The 16362-nt window shown below is 40.5% G+C and overlaps 1 protein-coding gene across 4 annotated transcripts in view; it reads right to left on the reverse strand.

Annotated features, from left to right (window-relative positions):
* The window catches only part of LOC130911825 (neural cell adhesion molecule L1.1-like), a 53200-nt gene extending 36932 nt beyond the window's left edge, over positions 1-16268 (reverse strand). For 3 of the 4 annotated variants that reach the window (XM_057829402.1, XM_057829401.1, XM_057829399.1), the window contains exon 1: positions 16119-16268. The gene's annotated coding sequence lies outside the window, so the exon portion shown is untranslated. The remainder of the gene's footprint in view (positions 1-16118) is intronic. The other variant, XM_057829400.1, reaches the window with a different exon arrangement.
* Between the last annotated feature and the right edge of the window lie 94 nt (positions 16269-16362).

A 16362-nucleotide genomic window follows, 5' to 3' on the forward strand; every position in this document is an offset into this window, starting at 1 on the left:
ATATAATATAATAATACTGTATTAATTAAATAGATAATAACCAAATAACCATTGCTCAGTTCTTCACAGAAAAAAGCCAGGACATGAATAACTCTATTGAAAAAAAAAAAAAAAAAAAAAAAAAAAAATTTTTTTTTTTTTTTTTTACAATTTTTTTTTTTTTTTTGTTCAGGGGGCCGGACCAAATGTGGCTGCGGGCCGTATCCGGCCCGCGGGCCGTAGTTTGGGGACCCCTGGTTTAAATGGATCCTCGATCTTTAAGACAAGTAATTGTTAAAACATAAATGTTAGTATGAGTTATAATAATTTGATATTAAAACCCCTCATAATCTTTTCGTTTTAATAACATTTTTAAATTTATTTTAAATGATAGGTCGCCATTCTTGTTGACGTCGCAATGCGGTGACGTCACCGGGCCCGTTGCCTAACTTCCAGCGTGTCACCATTAGCTACTCCAACATGTCGTCGGTTCTGCCCTTACAATTTGAACCAGATCGGAAAAGTGAAAAGCAGGACAGCACTGTCGGTCGTTCACAAGACGAGCAGCAAAGGCAAAATGCAGGGCAGGAAATACCTGATAAGACAAGAGTTCTTGATCTGGGCAAAACTGGTGATGTACTCGTGACAAGTGCATCTCAATGACAACAGAGCAAGAGAGTGTATGCTGTTGAGAACTCTGGGTTTTTGTTAGCAGATCTTCAAGGCAAGCTATTGCGTGATCAAACCTATCCCAGTATAATTATGTAGATTGTTAGCATCCAGAACTGTCGTGTGCTTTACATACAGTACAGGCCAAAAGTTTGAACACACCTTGTTATTCATGCATTTTTATTTTCATGACTATTAACATTATAAACTCTCACTGAAGGTAATAAAACTATGAATGCGCACGTGTGATGGTCAGGATCGGAGTCGTGTCGTGGCTGTCCTCATTAAATTCATCTTGATCGAGTGTCGTCCATGTCTTGCACATCCAACTTACGTTTAGCTACGTAAGGGTGGTCCATATTAAGCGCTCGGCGCGCATCAGCTGGCCACTGTATCGCTGCATCGGGCATGTCTGGATCAGTTTGAGTGGCAGCATCACTCATATTAGGTGAATACTGAACCGACACACTTACTGCGTGATGAACTGACAGTAGAGGTGAATTATTAGCATCCTCTGTGAATAGCGGTATGCCAGAAGGTTCACCTACCACTGTAGAGACAGGAGCGGGTTGCCTGCTTAAGACAGCGGCCAGCAGTTTGTCTTTGGCGCTTGCTTTATTGCACGCATTTCACTCACTATCCAAGCGCGTTGAGGCTTCTTGTGAGGGAAAATAGTTGGAACAGCATTTGATTTAAGTCTCCGCTTATATCCAGCCGCTCCAGTGAGCTCTATCATAAGTTGTCGTCGACTAAAAGCCTCGAACGCGGTAGGAGAAAAATGGTGAGAACAAAGCCCTGGGTCTTTGGGAAGTTTTGTCAGTCTACAGGCATTTTCTCAAACCTTTCACCTCTTTTTGTCAATAGGAAATCTGTGGAGACTCACATCCCTCCCCTTGTTTCCCCTTGTTTTGGAAATTTCATCCAACAGCAGCACATCGTGGCATTTACATTTTACTTAGCAAGTTTAGGCAGCAATAGACAATTGTTGTACACAATTGGAAATGTCCCAATTATGTCATCTCGCTGAGCCCGTAAAACATGGCGTCAACTATCGGTCAAAATATGTACTAAATATTATAAAATATTACCATTGATTTAACATTTTATGTGTCTCTAACAACATATTTCAGTACAAGAGAACAATTGTGGTTTATTGGAGCCTACATGTCTTTAAGATCGAGGATCCCTTTAAGCTTTCTTTAACATTAGCTTTTCAAATACGTCTTTCAAAATTGTGAAATTCATTTCACAAATTAAGATTTAAAGTCAGGGTTTGGGTCAAAAAAGGGTTTCATGCACAGTATGGCTCTCTAGATTTCAACATTCAGGTTCAATTATTTTCTATAAATCTGGGTTTTGACATGTAGGTCAAATAAATGAAAGTAGAGCTTTACACCCAAGGGTAAGCATTTAAAAATTAGGCTCACAGGTCTACGTTAGGCAGGGTTCATCAGAATTTGAAAACAGCCCTTCTCATGGTGCCTTAACCACCAATTAGCTGCCGTAACAAGCTCAATATTCCCCTTATGCCTTGCCCTGCTGATTCATTCATGTCAATAAATAATGAGCAAGCTTCTGATAAGAACGTAATGACAATATTTGGTAGTTGATAAGTTGTCGATGAGAGGTCAGTGGTTATTTGGGTCTGCTCATGTGCTACTCTGAAACACTGGTTGCATTTTGTTGGCTTGATGATGATATACTGCACCCACAATGCAATGGAATCTCTTCTTAACAACTCTCAACTGTGGTGTATCAATTTTATAAGAAATCAACTTTCATTTCATAGGCATTTCAACATGAAAATATATTTTCACTATGCCAGTCTGCACCTTGTGTCTCCCAGCACGACAAATGAGGCAGTGCAGAAGTCAGTCATTAGTGAGACTATGTGACTGCTTAAACAATAGCAGAGTAGGCAAGGGTCTATTAGCCTCGGCCCAGGGGGCAGTGGCTGCAGCTGGAGCCCTGTGGGCGGGCGTGGTAGACATCCGTCAATGTATACACACAGTTGTTTTCATTTTGCTACAAGACATCATGCAATCATCGCGAGTGGCCATTGTTGCGGCAACCAATTTAAGAGCACTTAACCAATGCTGTTAACAGGGTTCTCAACTCTCATGCATTGAGCGTGTTTCTCATGCATATCAGGCCATTCTCATGCCCTTCGCCATACCTTACCGGTATAATTCAACCATTGTCATAAAGCCGGTTGCAAGGGTGTTGGAGCCTATCCCAGCAAACTAGTATGGGCATTAGGCGGGCTACACCCCTAATTGGTTGCCAGCCAATTGCAGAACACAAGGAGACATACAACCATTCTCACACACTCATAGATAGGGAGAATTAGAAACTGCATGAAAGAACGATTCCAATGATAGTTTATTACTCTATAACAAGTAATAACAAAGATATGGTAATTAAAAGGTTGGGAAAGTAGTTATTTTGTCATTACCATAGTGCTGGTTAAAAGCCTCTATTTGCTTATTTTCACACCGATTATAACAAGGTATCTTTGAAAAGCTTAGTCAATGATAAAAAGTAACTACAGCTGCAACAAAATATTGCTAATGAACACAAAGCATATATACAATGTGCGTTCTCCCCTACTCCACATAGCTGCATCACTAGGTGAGGCGGGCATCAACATTTGGCATGTGGGAGTTGTTTAAACTGCCCCATAATTCACCAAAATGAAGAATAATGATTTAAAAAAAGTGAATGTAGAGGTTGCATGACTTTCTATACATTTTATATGTTTTCTCAAGGGGTAGTGTTGCATGAAAATCCGAAAACTTCAAAAACACAACATAGGCTCAGAAACTTTGCAGAAAATCATTGTCAGTAGATACAGTTTGGTGCTGCATCCGTAAATGCAACTTCAATCTCTACTATGCAAAGCAAAAGCAATTTAACAGCAAACCTTGAAACACCGCTAGCTTCTCTAGCATCGGGCTCATCTAAAATGGATTGATGCAAAGTGAAAAATGTGGTCTGAGGAGTCCACATTTCAAATTTTGGGGGAAATTGTGTACGTTATGTCCTCTGGGCCAGAGAGGGAAAGAACCAGCCGGACTGTTATGGGTACAAAGTTCAAAACCCCGTGTCTGTGATGTTAACTTATACAACTGGGTAGATTTTGGAGAAACATATGCTGCCATCCAAGCACTGTCTTTTTTGTGATCTCACTTGCTTATTTTAGCAAGACAATGCCAAACCAAATTCTGCACAGGTTACAAAAGCATGGCTCCGTATTAAAAGAGTGCAGGTAGTAGGCCGAGCTGCCTGCAGTCCAGACCCATCTCTCCTTGAAAATGTGCATTAAGGCTGCCTCTGTGGCCAACAACTCATTTCACTTCTCGCATCCTCTTGCAGCCTGTACAACATCGTGCAAGAAAAAAAAAACCCTGATTGATTGTCTCGCTGTATAGGCAGAAAAGCCTACAGTATGTGAGCATATGCGACTGGCAGGAGCCAGGATGCCTTCCCATCGTTCTCCTTGTCGCCATGGTAACCACTGACACTAGCAGCAGCAGCATACACTATCCCATCCCCCACATGGCCCCTCCCTCTTTACCTCCCATCCCCCAGTTCTGTCCCGCCGCATGGCCACACCCTGTGTCTAATACACATACACACAAACACACTCAGGCACAGCCTCCTCTGGGCCTGGAAGAATTGCAGCAATGGGTAAGGTTTTTAAAGTTAAGTCAGGTCAAATTTTACATATATAGCCCTAAATCAAAAGATTTCAAAGGGTTTAAAGACAAATTAGGATTTCAAGCCAACGCTAGAGGGCCTTATTTTTGTACGTCTTAATCGAGACCACTGGTGCTTATTATGTGAAACGCGATCTACCAGTCAATCCCAAAGCTAGTGTGAGTAGATTGCGGCATAAAAAATGTCTTAGTTATGTTTTGTTGTGCAAGATTGCTGCTGAGCTTTGTAGGCAGTCCAAAAAAGAAAATAGGCAAAAATAAAAGACTTAGGACTTTTAGGGTTAAACATGTTTTGTTGTGCAATATAGCTGATGACCTTTGTAGGTGCTATATGATGCTACAAAAATAAAGTTTTAAATAGACATAAGCCTATCATCCATCCCATCACTTGATTGATTAACAGGGCTGCTAGTCAAATGACATCTAATTCTTGTCCTGTGTGTCAATGACCATTACAGCTATCTGTATCTGTAGGTAACTTTGTGTGCTCAAATAACATCTTGGAGCAAACAATTGTGAGCACCCCTCATCTATACACTGTGTCTGCAGCAAGTGAAGGGGCAAATTGAAAAATTTGTATTGCTCATTGCTTATTATCTGGGATCCCCTCCTGCTCACGCACCTCTAACATATTTTGTGGACAAGCACAAGCATGAGCTTTGCAACGAGAGTTATGTCGCTTTTAGAGGCATGAACACCAAAGAATCTTTTGCACCAATAAGTAGGCTCTTCACATTTCTATGAATGAAACAAGATGATGTCCATCTCACAAGTCAGCGCAGCTGCGTAACTGTCTGCCTATGCTTTGTGTGCTAGCACAGCAAAGACCAGATAAGTATAACAAGTACACATTTTTTTCCACAGAATTATCACTTGCACTGGGCATGTGTGTATGGACGCACCCTCTCTTTGCTTATATTGGCTTGTATGCCTTTTGGTCTACCAAATTCCAAAAAGTAACTGGCACAAAAATACACTTGTGGCACCTTTCACAAGGGGTGGGAAGTAAGAGATAGAAAGGATAACAGAGCAAGGTGTGGTTTGCATGTAAGTACAGAGCATCCATCTGACTAGCTCTGATACCTAAAGCACCAGTAGGTCAGCAACACAGACATGTAGCATGTGTAGACAGAGGTGATCATCTTTGGGCCAAAAAAGGAAAGGTCAAAGATAAGCAGCCAACTTAGCACAATGTCACTTACAGCTACAAATCAAGTCAGAAACCTGGGCGTAATTATTGACTCAGACCTAAAATTTGATAGCCATCTAAAGTCCGTCACTAAATCCGCTTATTACCACCTAAAAAATATAACCAGAATTAAGGGGCTTCTGACACAACAAGACATGGAAAAACTTATGCATGCATTCATTTTCAGCAGATTGGACTATTGCAATGGTATATTTACAGGTCTTGATAAAAAATCAGTCAGGAAGCTGCAGCTAGTACAGAATGCTGCAGCCAGAGTCCTCACAAATACAAGGAAGCTGGACCACATTACACCGGTTTTGAAATCGCTACACTGGCTTCCAGTGAGTCAAAGGATAGACTATAAAATACTACTGCTCGTCTACAAAACACTTAATGGCCCTGGACCAAAATACATGCTTGACTTGTTAGATTCCTATGAGACATCCAGACCCCTAAGGTCGTCTGGAACCGGTCTTCTGCATGTTCCAAGAACAAGAACCAAGCAGGGTGAGGCAGCATTTAGTTATTATGCTCCTCACCTCTGGAACAAGTTACCCGAACCTCTGAAGTATGCTCAAACTGTTAGCTCTTTTAAATCAGGGCTAAAAATGCTTTTGTTTAGCACTGCATATCCATAACTGTCTATATATTTCAATCTACCTGCTTTCTATTCCTCTTGTGCTTATCTCCATTGCTGATTTCAATTATTATTAGGAGTAGTAGTTTTTGTTTTATTTTTATTTTTGTTTTATTTGTATTTATTTATTTTTATTCTGTGATTAAGTGCGATCTTTTGTCTTGGTTTTTACATTGTATTGATTTAAATGTGATTTTTATGATCTTCATGTGATGTAAAGCACTTTGAATTGCCTCGTGTTGAATTGTGCTAAATAAATAAATTTGCCTTGCCTTGCCTTGCCTAGACACTATTTCGTCTCAGAAGGCGTTCTGCATTAACACCATATTGAATGCACCTCCTCATTGTCAGCAATATTGTGCTTTAGTGCCATAGACGGGCAATGATCAGCGACAAGTGTGTGGAAACGTGGAAGGGTTGAGTTAGGTGCAAAGGGAACGTGTGAAGCCAACACTTGGCCATTACCCAAATCAGTTCTACGAGTTCAAGTCAGCCATCGACAACCATATGATATTGTAATGCAAACTTTCTGTTTCAATCAACCAAGCACTGGCCAGAGAGGCTGAAAATGGGTACTTAGCAGGCATCAACTTGTTGCTGGGTCAAGAAGGGCCAACGAAGCACCATGTATGGCGGGTTGTCGCTGGCTGTCAGTAAAGTAGCTTAGGTCAGGCAAACTGCATACAGCATTGTCGTTGTGACTTGCATGCATCGGCGGCCGTGCAAGTGTACTCGGTGATGGCGTCACATTAGAGATGTCGATAATAAGCTGGAAGTGGTAGCTTCTTTTCTGCACCCATGGAATACATTTTAAGACATCATTCAGTAGGTTGAGAAAGTTTCTCAAAACTTTTGACCGTGTGTGTACTCCCTCACGTTTGCCCGCAAAGAGTGCCGCAACGAACATTCAGCATGGCGTTCGAGTGGAGAGCATTTTCCCCCTTTTTTGGTTTGTTGTGTGTTCCACCATTGTGTCATTTACACTTAGTAAGGACACCATGTTCGGGAACATTACTTTTTTTTGCCGCGTGTTTAGCAGCACACATACATAAAATAAATTTGTGGAATTTCATCCACCCACTCTCCACACACACATCCTGCTTTCGTTAACTGTTAAAGCAGTGACGCACAGACGTTTTACAACAACGCAGTAACGTGGCTCGAACTTGACTCATTACGGATGGAAAACTAAACCTATTCTTGCAAAGCACATAATTGGAATTAACTATCACGGCATGAGCACCAAACAGGCATGCTTGTTCCCTTAGTGGAAAAGGAGTTACTACTGTGTGTACTGTAATTAGATAGAGACTCTCATATATATACACTGTCTATGGTACAGATTTAAATTATGCCAAAGGAATATCCATGATGTTAACGTTTTTTATTCGAGGATTATCTTTCAATAAAAGAGTTTGAATTTAGTGTGGGCTCGGGTGATGGTTTCAAACATTTGGATTCTGGTTAAATTACGTGTTTAAGATATAATTGGGGTTAGGGTTAGGGAGTGAAGTTTAGGACTTTGTGTCAGGGATATGAGTTTCATTTGACATTTATTGCCACACTTTCAAATTAGGGTTTCAAATCACATTTTGTTAATGTGTGACACTGTAACAACAACTATATTTACTTCTTAGTGCAAAGACCAGAAAACACTGGTGAATATTTTCATCTGAAATGTCACTTGTACATAACAAACTATTTGGGACATTTTACGAGAATGACAGCAAGACATGTCTGAACATAAAAAGCTTCTGTTTCCCGATGGATCAGTGAATGGCCTCTTGTCATGGTGCTAGAGCACTTGTCACAAAAGTAGTCCTATTATTATCGTGTAAGTGCATGTGTTGGGGTGCGTGTCCGTGTGTGTGCACACATGTATGTTTTAAAAGCACTCTATTAGCAACATGTGAGGGTATTAAAAGGCAAGGCTTTAATAGTGCTGGTCCAAGCTAATGGGGGTTAACAGCTGGATCAGGTCGGAAGCTGGGACATGAAGATGCAAACATTCCTCACGGGTCCACACAAAGGCGTCTTTTTACACAGCATAAATGTGCCTCACAAGAAGACTCAAAGTAGTAGATGATGAATCAAAGAGTGTAGAAGGAGGGGTGTGGATGAAGAAGGATGTGGTGATAATTTCATTTTCTACAGCCAGACCTCCACGTGACCTCCCACCCCCACCCCACCCCCACACAACACACTCCTACACCACAGACCATTTAGCATCTGGAAAATGTAATATGTGTTGTCCTGAAAGAGCAGCAGGTGCTCTTCACAAAACTCTACACAAAATCATGAAGTTCTCACAAAATATTCAAGCTCTTACTGAAGCTCTTCGCAAACACTGTTTACACAAAGTAGTTCCCCAGAGCTCTTGATAAACTTGTGAAAACCCTTCATGAGTTCTTCATCACAAGTTCTGCTCAACTGTTGTCTAATTCTTGCCAAAGTACTTCTCAAGTACTTCTGCAAGTTTCCCCCAACTTCTGCAAGTTTCCCCGAAACACTTCACGAGCTCTTTCAATACACTTCCTAAAGCTCTTCACAAGCCATTTCCTGAGTGTTCACCTAGCTTTAACCAAAGCTTTTCACACAAGTTTTTTCAATGCACTTCCTAAATATCTTCCAAAACTCTATACTAGCCCCTCAGCAGGGGTCACGTTAACCGAATATTTTTCCGTCGTTGACCGATTTTTAAAACGGTGACGGAAAAAACTGAAGTCCATCTGTCATTTTGACAGGTTGCAATTCACACCCCAGACCACAGGGTTGCGAGTGAGCATGTTAATTAGCTATTGTCTCTCTTGATGCATGACGTCGTTGGCCTTACTCTGAAAAATGTCAAGGCAACTGAGTGTCCAAAGTTTCTTCAAAAAGCCCCAAAACGACGATGGTGTTGATAAAAAAGATGAAAAAACAGGGACTGCACAAGCGGGCACGCAATTCAAGTCCATGCGTACCAGGAGGAAGGTGTAAGACTCCGTTCAGGCCACAGCAGGTGAACTATTAATTTCATTGTTCCATATGTAGCCTACCTACTGGGGCCACAGTCAGCTGTTTTTGTTACTGCGGAGAAAAAGTTACATATTCATCTGCTTGATGTGTGATGGCACGGTGTGGATCCTCTGTTAAGCTTGTTGGACAGAATATTAATTTAAAATGAATGAAAACTAAATACTATTGAATATGTTGAAGCGGTATGCAATGTTAAGAGTCTTGTTAGCTCGAATTGCTGTGTCCAGCCGCTGTAGCTCTGCTGCTTTCTGTGAACTCTATTCAAGCCGGAACGCACGCGGCTCTTAAGTGTCTCTGTCACGTGACTGTGTCGTAGCCGGAAACGCGCTCGGCCAAATGCCAAACAAAGGGTCACCACAATGCCATTATCATCATTTTAAAGATTTAAGTGATGGGTAAAAATAGATTATGACCGGATTTTTATGACCCTGTCAGTCAAAATGACAGACAACGAAAAAGTCTAGCGCAACCTCTGCCCCTCAGTGAGTATCCGCAAGCTCTACCTATGCACTTCACAAGCAATTTAAAAGTGTTCACACAGCTCTACACAAAGCTTTTCCCAAAGCGCTTCATAAGCTTTCTACAATTTTTTTCTCTAGCTCTTTGCAAGCTCTTTGCAAAGCTCCACACAACCTTTAAACAAAGCACTTCTTTAGAGCAACCCAATGCTCTTCAGAAGCCAACCTCAAAATTTTTGGCCAGGTTTGGTTTTTCTCAAAGCACTTCCTAATATCTACAAAAGCTTCCCTAAAATCACTTTTTTTTCCCCGAAAAGCATTTTGCAAATGACACATCTCTTTTCCCAAAACTCCTCACAAGCTCTGTACAAAGCTCTACACCAGCTCTTCACAAAGCATGACATAAGAGATACCCAAGACTCTTTGCAAATTCTTCTCAAAGATGTTCAGAAGCTATTTTGCATGATCAAGTTTCTACGGGCTAAACTTAACCCAGGTTACGGTATTATTTAAAGGTATAGAGACTCTTTGGTCCATGAGCTTTCTGATTTTTTTTTTTTTTTTTGTAATTAAATTGTCAGTCAAACACTTTTGATTCACCAAAACTGAGGGCAAATGCATTCTGTCTTATTATATGTAGCTTGCTCTGACACAAAAGCCCCAAAATCCTGTCAATCATTTCGTGGAAGTGAGCGATGCCAAAAACATCAAGTAATCCTCAGAGTGGATCCTCGTGAACCACCCATCACAGAACCTACCCCCACCCTCTTCGTTCAACCTCATCCCTCATCTGATCTGTTTTGAGATCCTTCTTGAACCCATCAAACAAATCCTACTTGCCGCTTACAGATCTGCTCTTAGACCTTCCTATGAAGGTGTTTGGGCCTCAAATAAAGTTACCGGGGAGGCATGCCAGGAATTCAGGAGTCAAGACAACAGTGGAAAACACAACGAGCTGGTCAGTTCAACAAAGATTAGGCTGTGGACACAGTAAACAAAGAAAATGGAGGACATCTTGACCATTTATCTGGCCACCAGTTAACATTGCACCACCTCGTTTAACTGCCAAAGTTAGCCAGTGAAAACCCAAGTAAGCACAGGAAGAAATGCACACTATAGGCAGGAAGGTTGGAGCAAAAATTTCAACCCCAAATCCTAGAAGTGTGTTCACCACAAGCACACTGTGTTGCTCTGTGCTGCACTATTCGTTTTTATTTTATTTTATTTATTTATTTATTTTTAAAATATGTATCAGATACTGTATTAACGTTGTCTATCAAAACTGTATTTAAAGTATTCTGTCACCAGTTACACTTTGTATTATGTGACAGTGCATGCTATTAGCAATGACATCTTCAATTAGTAGGATGGAGCTATTGATATTATCCTGTAGCATGTTAGCACCTTTGAGTAAGAGCAATGTGTTAGCTTGTTGTTATCAGTGTATAGCCCCTTATTAATATAAGGACAGAATACCTCGCTACGCTGTTCTGTTCTTTCCTGTCCTAATCTCTCCCATCTTTTACTACTCATCACATCCCTTCCTGACAGGGATTGGCACTGCCTTGCCAGTCTACACGGAGATCGAATGCACCTACACACACACAAAAAAATGCACATGCACTATTTCAACTTTAAAATAGATGTTTTTCATTGAATATACACATTAGTTTTGTGTTTTACACATTACTGAATCCATTGTTGTATTTATCTTGTAAGAGTCAATTAAAACACTTATGAATAAGCATTGCTTAATATATACTGTACGTAACGCGATTATAACTTTTAAATAGGTGTTTTTTATTGTATATACACATTAGCTTTGTGTTTTTACAAATCACTGAATCCATTGTTGTATTAATTATGTAAGAGACTCAATTAAAACACTTATGACAAGGCATTGCTTAGTATATATGTAATGTGACTAAATTAAATTGAAATTTAAATAGGTGTTTTTTATTGTATATATAGTGCCTTGCAAAAGTATTCGGCCCCCTTGAACCTTGCAACCTTTTGCCACATTTCAGGCTTCAAACATAAAGATATAAAATTTTAATTTTTTGTCAAGAATCAACAACAAGTGGGACACAATCGTGAAGTGGAACAAAATGTATTGGATAATTTACACTTTTTAACAAATAAAAAACTGAAAAGTGGGGCGTGCAATATTATTCGGCCCCCTTGCGTTAATACTTTGTAGCGCCACCTTTTGCTCCAATTACAGCTGCAAGTCGCTTGGGGTATGTTTCTATCAGTTTTGCACATCAAGAGACTGACATTCTTGCCCATTCTTCCTTGCAAAACAGCTCGAGCTCAGTGAGGTTGGATGGAAAGTGTTTGTGAACAGCAGTCTTCAGCTCTTTCCACAGATTCTCGATTGGATTCAGGTCTGGACTTTGACTTGGCCATTCTAACACCTGGATACGTTTATTTTTGAACCATTCCATTGTAGATTTGGCTTTATGTTTTGGATCATTGTCCTGTTGGAAGATAAATCTCCATCCCAGTCTCAGGTCTTGTGCAGATACCAACAGGTTTTCTTCCAGAATGTTCCTGTATTTGGCTGCATCCATCTTCCCGTCAATTTTAACCATCTTCCCCGTCCCTGCTGAAGAAAAGCAGGCCCAAACCATGATGCTGCCACCACCATGTTTGACAGTGGTGATGGTGAGTTCAGGGTGATGAGCTGTGTTGCTTTTACGCCAAACATATCGTTTTGCATTGTGGCCAAAAAGTTCAATTTTGGTTTCATCTGACCAGAGCACCTTCTTCCACATGTTTGGTGTGTCTCCCAGGTGGCTTGTGGCAAACTTTAAACGAGACTTTTTATGGATATCTTTGAGAAATGGCTTTCTTCTTGCCACTCTTCCATAATGGCCAGATTTGTGCAGTATACGACTGATTGTTGTCCTATGGACAGACTCTCCCACCTCAGCTGTAGATCTCTGCAGTTCATCCAGAGTGATCATGGGCCTCTTGGCTGCATCTCTGATCAGTTTTCTCCTTGTTTGAGAATAAAGCTTGAACAGGTCACGGAGCTGCGTCACACACAACGTCACACAGCCTACTCTTTCGCCGTTTGCGCGCTGCCGTCACTTCTATTCGCCGAGACGCCGACTCATGCAAAGAAAAAGACGACAAATACGGCTCATCTTCCTCCTTGAGTTAATGAAATAATGCATTAGCTTGCGCTAAATGTAGTCTTATATTCATTCTGCACGTTTCAAAGTCGCTTGCTCAAACCAACCGGCCGTTGCTTGCGTCGCATGTCTCCCTTTCATCAGTTGGCGCCTCGTTCGGAAATTTATTAAAAATGGTCACATTCGGTTCTTCCTTCTTGACATCAGAACGACTCTTGGGATATGTAGTCTTTTGTGCTGCTTTCGGTTTTGAAAAAGGACAAGAAATGATGGAAATATCGAGATAGATACATGGTCCATGCAGCGTTTGAATGCATATTTATGAGTGCAATAAAACTATAGAACTCAAATGACATTATCTCCCATTTTTCTTGGTCGATTGACTTCAAATAAAAACTGGTGTGGACATCAACTTCCGCACTTTCAAATGAGACCAACCAGCGGCACGTGGGTGACGTAATTACAGCGTGACGAAGCTTCGAAGACGATATGCTTAAACGCGTCGCAGCCGACACGTTCGGTGTTAAAGGGTTAATCAGCCACACCCGGTTTAAGTGCGCGTGTCAGAAAACAAAGCAGGCGCAAAGATTTGTGGGTAAAGTCACACCACGACTGTAAGTAGTGCTGTCTGTAAATAGCTGGAGTGTGTTAGTTTGAAAAAACATGATAGTGAGCCTGACTTCTGTACTTACTTAAGAGATGCAAAGTCCCTCTGTTACCTCTCATGAGCGCAACAGTAGGGTACAATTGCCAGTAAGGCCCATGTTCTGCACTTGAGCCCCTCACACATCCAGAATATTAACAACATCACGATGAATATTTAAATTTAACCTTCTTATTGTAAGAAGACAAAAGGTGGTTACACATTTTGCATGTAAAAGGTTTTAATAGGAATTGTTTAACTTGTTCAAGTAGTTTCAAGCATGTGATTTTGTGTCCTTGAAGATGCGTCTGGCAGAATGTCAACTTGGTAGCAGAAAGTCCATTTTGAGGGTACACTTTGTTAAAGCATATACAAAAATTGTCACAGGTAGTCTAACATGATTTGTGGGGAATTTTGATCAGGGCATAGGTAGGCAAGTTCTAAGCTGTGCATGGATTTTAGACACATTTCATTCATGAATTTGACTCAAGAGGCTATCAAATCCTCCGAATTACTTTCGAAATTATTAGATTGTTACTGCACCTGTCAAACACACTGACCACGAACCAGTCACGCGCAGATCTCACTACATCCTTTTCTTGATAGAGCTGTTGCAATGCAACCTGTGAGTGTGCCACATTTAAAGGGAATGAGAGGAGCCACTCTAATTGGCAGCAAATGGACTGGCTGTGTTCATGGCCAAAATGGCAAACCGCCCTCTTTCAAACGCACCAGCCAGTTCAATTATCAACACTTAATCTAAAACGCTTCCTCACACAGTTAAGTACATCATACTGTACATGTTTTTCACCACACACAAATAAAGAACACCCATATGTTAGAGTCGTACTTTTAATATAGGCTAGGTTCATGCAGCAGGTCTTAATGAACGAATCTGATTTTTTCGTGTTTTTCCGACTCGAGTGAGGCATTGACTTGACAGTCTGAATGGGAATTGTTGCATAAAAGTGGACCATTTCAAATCCGATCTAGGTCACTTTTGTATGTGGTTAAAATCTGATCCGGGCCATATTTTTCCAGAATGTGGCTGCGGTCTGAACCGTCAAGTCACCCAAATCGGAATTCACGCAGCAATTACATCAGCAAAGAGCAAGAGAGACAGGGCGCTACAGTAGCAGCCCAGCTGTGCATTAGCCTTAGCGCATAGCTTGAACGCGGATTTTGGGGATTGGGCGGGCTTGATAACAGTCATAAAAAAATAAAATGGTTTGAGGATAAGCCTGAGAATGCTCGGTTTTCTGTCTGCTCCAAAATGAACAATATTTCAAGACTGCTTACACGGCCGAGAGTCGGGGCAAACTGTCCAATTTTGTGTGTGTGTCATGCACGGATAGTGCGTGCATGCTATCAATGCATATAAACTTTGAATATAAGACTAAACAGGGATTATTTATGTCTGTTATATGTGTCTTCTTTTTAAATACAAATATGATAACCCTGAATGTTGAGCCAGCATAAGTGGTCGTTTGTTTTGATGCTTCTGCGCATGCAGTTTGCTCAGCGTATCTCGGACTGTGAATTATTGCGCATGTGTGATACTTGAACGGGCTCAATGAACAAAGGCAGTCTGAACGGGCATGCCAAAAAAACAGGTATGACAAAAAATCAGAACTGCGGTCAAAAACCAGAACTGCGGTATGAACCTAGCCATAGAGTTTGCTACTGTGTAATTTGTTTTAGCCTTGTAAATTATTAAGACAAGGATTTAGGTTACCAACAAATTGCAATTGCTGTATTGTGTTATTTTCTATACCAGTTTTTTTTAATCATTATTTTATTTAACCTATTGTAATCATTCAAGGGAAATTCAATGTATAGTCTGGTGTGCCTCCAAAGTTCCTACAGATGAGCGCTTATTGCCCTCAATTAACTCTCACGTTTTGAGATCTGAAGTATGTTAAGTATGCTGCATCTTCTTTACAATGTCTAAAATGTAAATACAATATTGTATTAAAGAAATATTAATTTTATAATAATAAAGGAATGGGACCTAAATAAAAAAAATCTAATTAGTTCATTGTTCTTTGTAACATTTCAGTTGTGTTTTTTTCCTTTCATTTATATTACATATTCAAAAATTTAATTTTCAAATATTCATTTTCCATTTTATAATCCATATGTCATGTGCATACAGAGACACACAGAGAAGCAAAAAGACCTTATTTCACCTCACACAAGTGTTCCTTTTTCTATTTGTTCATCTTCAACAATATATATAGTAAGAAATGAAAAATGAGCGCCATTAGTATTTAGTCAATTTTCAATGCAACATTTTTTTGCATTCGTATGAATATTGGAAAATCTTATTCAATTTTTCACTTGTGTCAAAAATGGAATATATATATATTTTTAAATTCATTTCAAACAATAATGTTTTGTTGCAAATTTCTAAATGGGCCCATTTGGACCTCGGGGCTTTGAATACACTTTTGCTATGGTGCAAGATATAAGTGGGGCAGGACCACGAGAAAGTGTGAGTGCAACCATGCTCATACCTGCTATTGTATCACTGATGGGAATCATCATTAAAACATGCGCACACACACACAGAGGATATACACCTTGTACACAAACGTAATCATAAAATAATGTATACAAATATGTATACTGTATGTAAAATATTGAATTAAGGGATGCTTCCTCACCTTTGCAAGCCTTTCCTCTAGATTGTGTCCTTCTTTCTCCTCCCCTGTAGAGGCTGCAGCAGCACATAAAACACACCCGTCCAAGCTCTGCATCTCCTCCCTCCTCCTCCCTTCTTGTCCTCTTGTTCTCATTGGCCACCTCATCCAGATGACATCAGCTCCTCTCTTTCTCAAGCTGAGTCTGTGTATTCCCCCGTACCTCCCGCCCCTTCTCTGCTCAAGCCCCCTCACCTCCACCCACACC

Source organism: Corythoichthys intestinalis, chromosome 2, assembly GCF_030265065.1.
Source record: "Corythoichthys intestinalis isolate RoL2023-P3 chromosome 2, ASM3026506v1, whole genome shotgun sequence".
Classification (NCBI taxonomy): Eukaryota; Metazoa; Chordata; class Actinopteri; order Syngnathiformes; family Syngnathidae; genus Corythoichthys; species Corythoichthys intestinalis.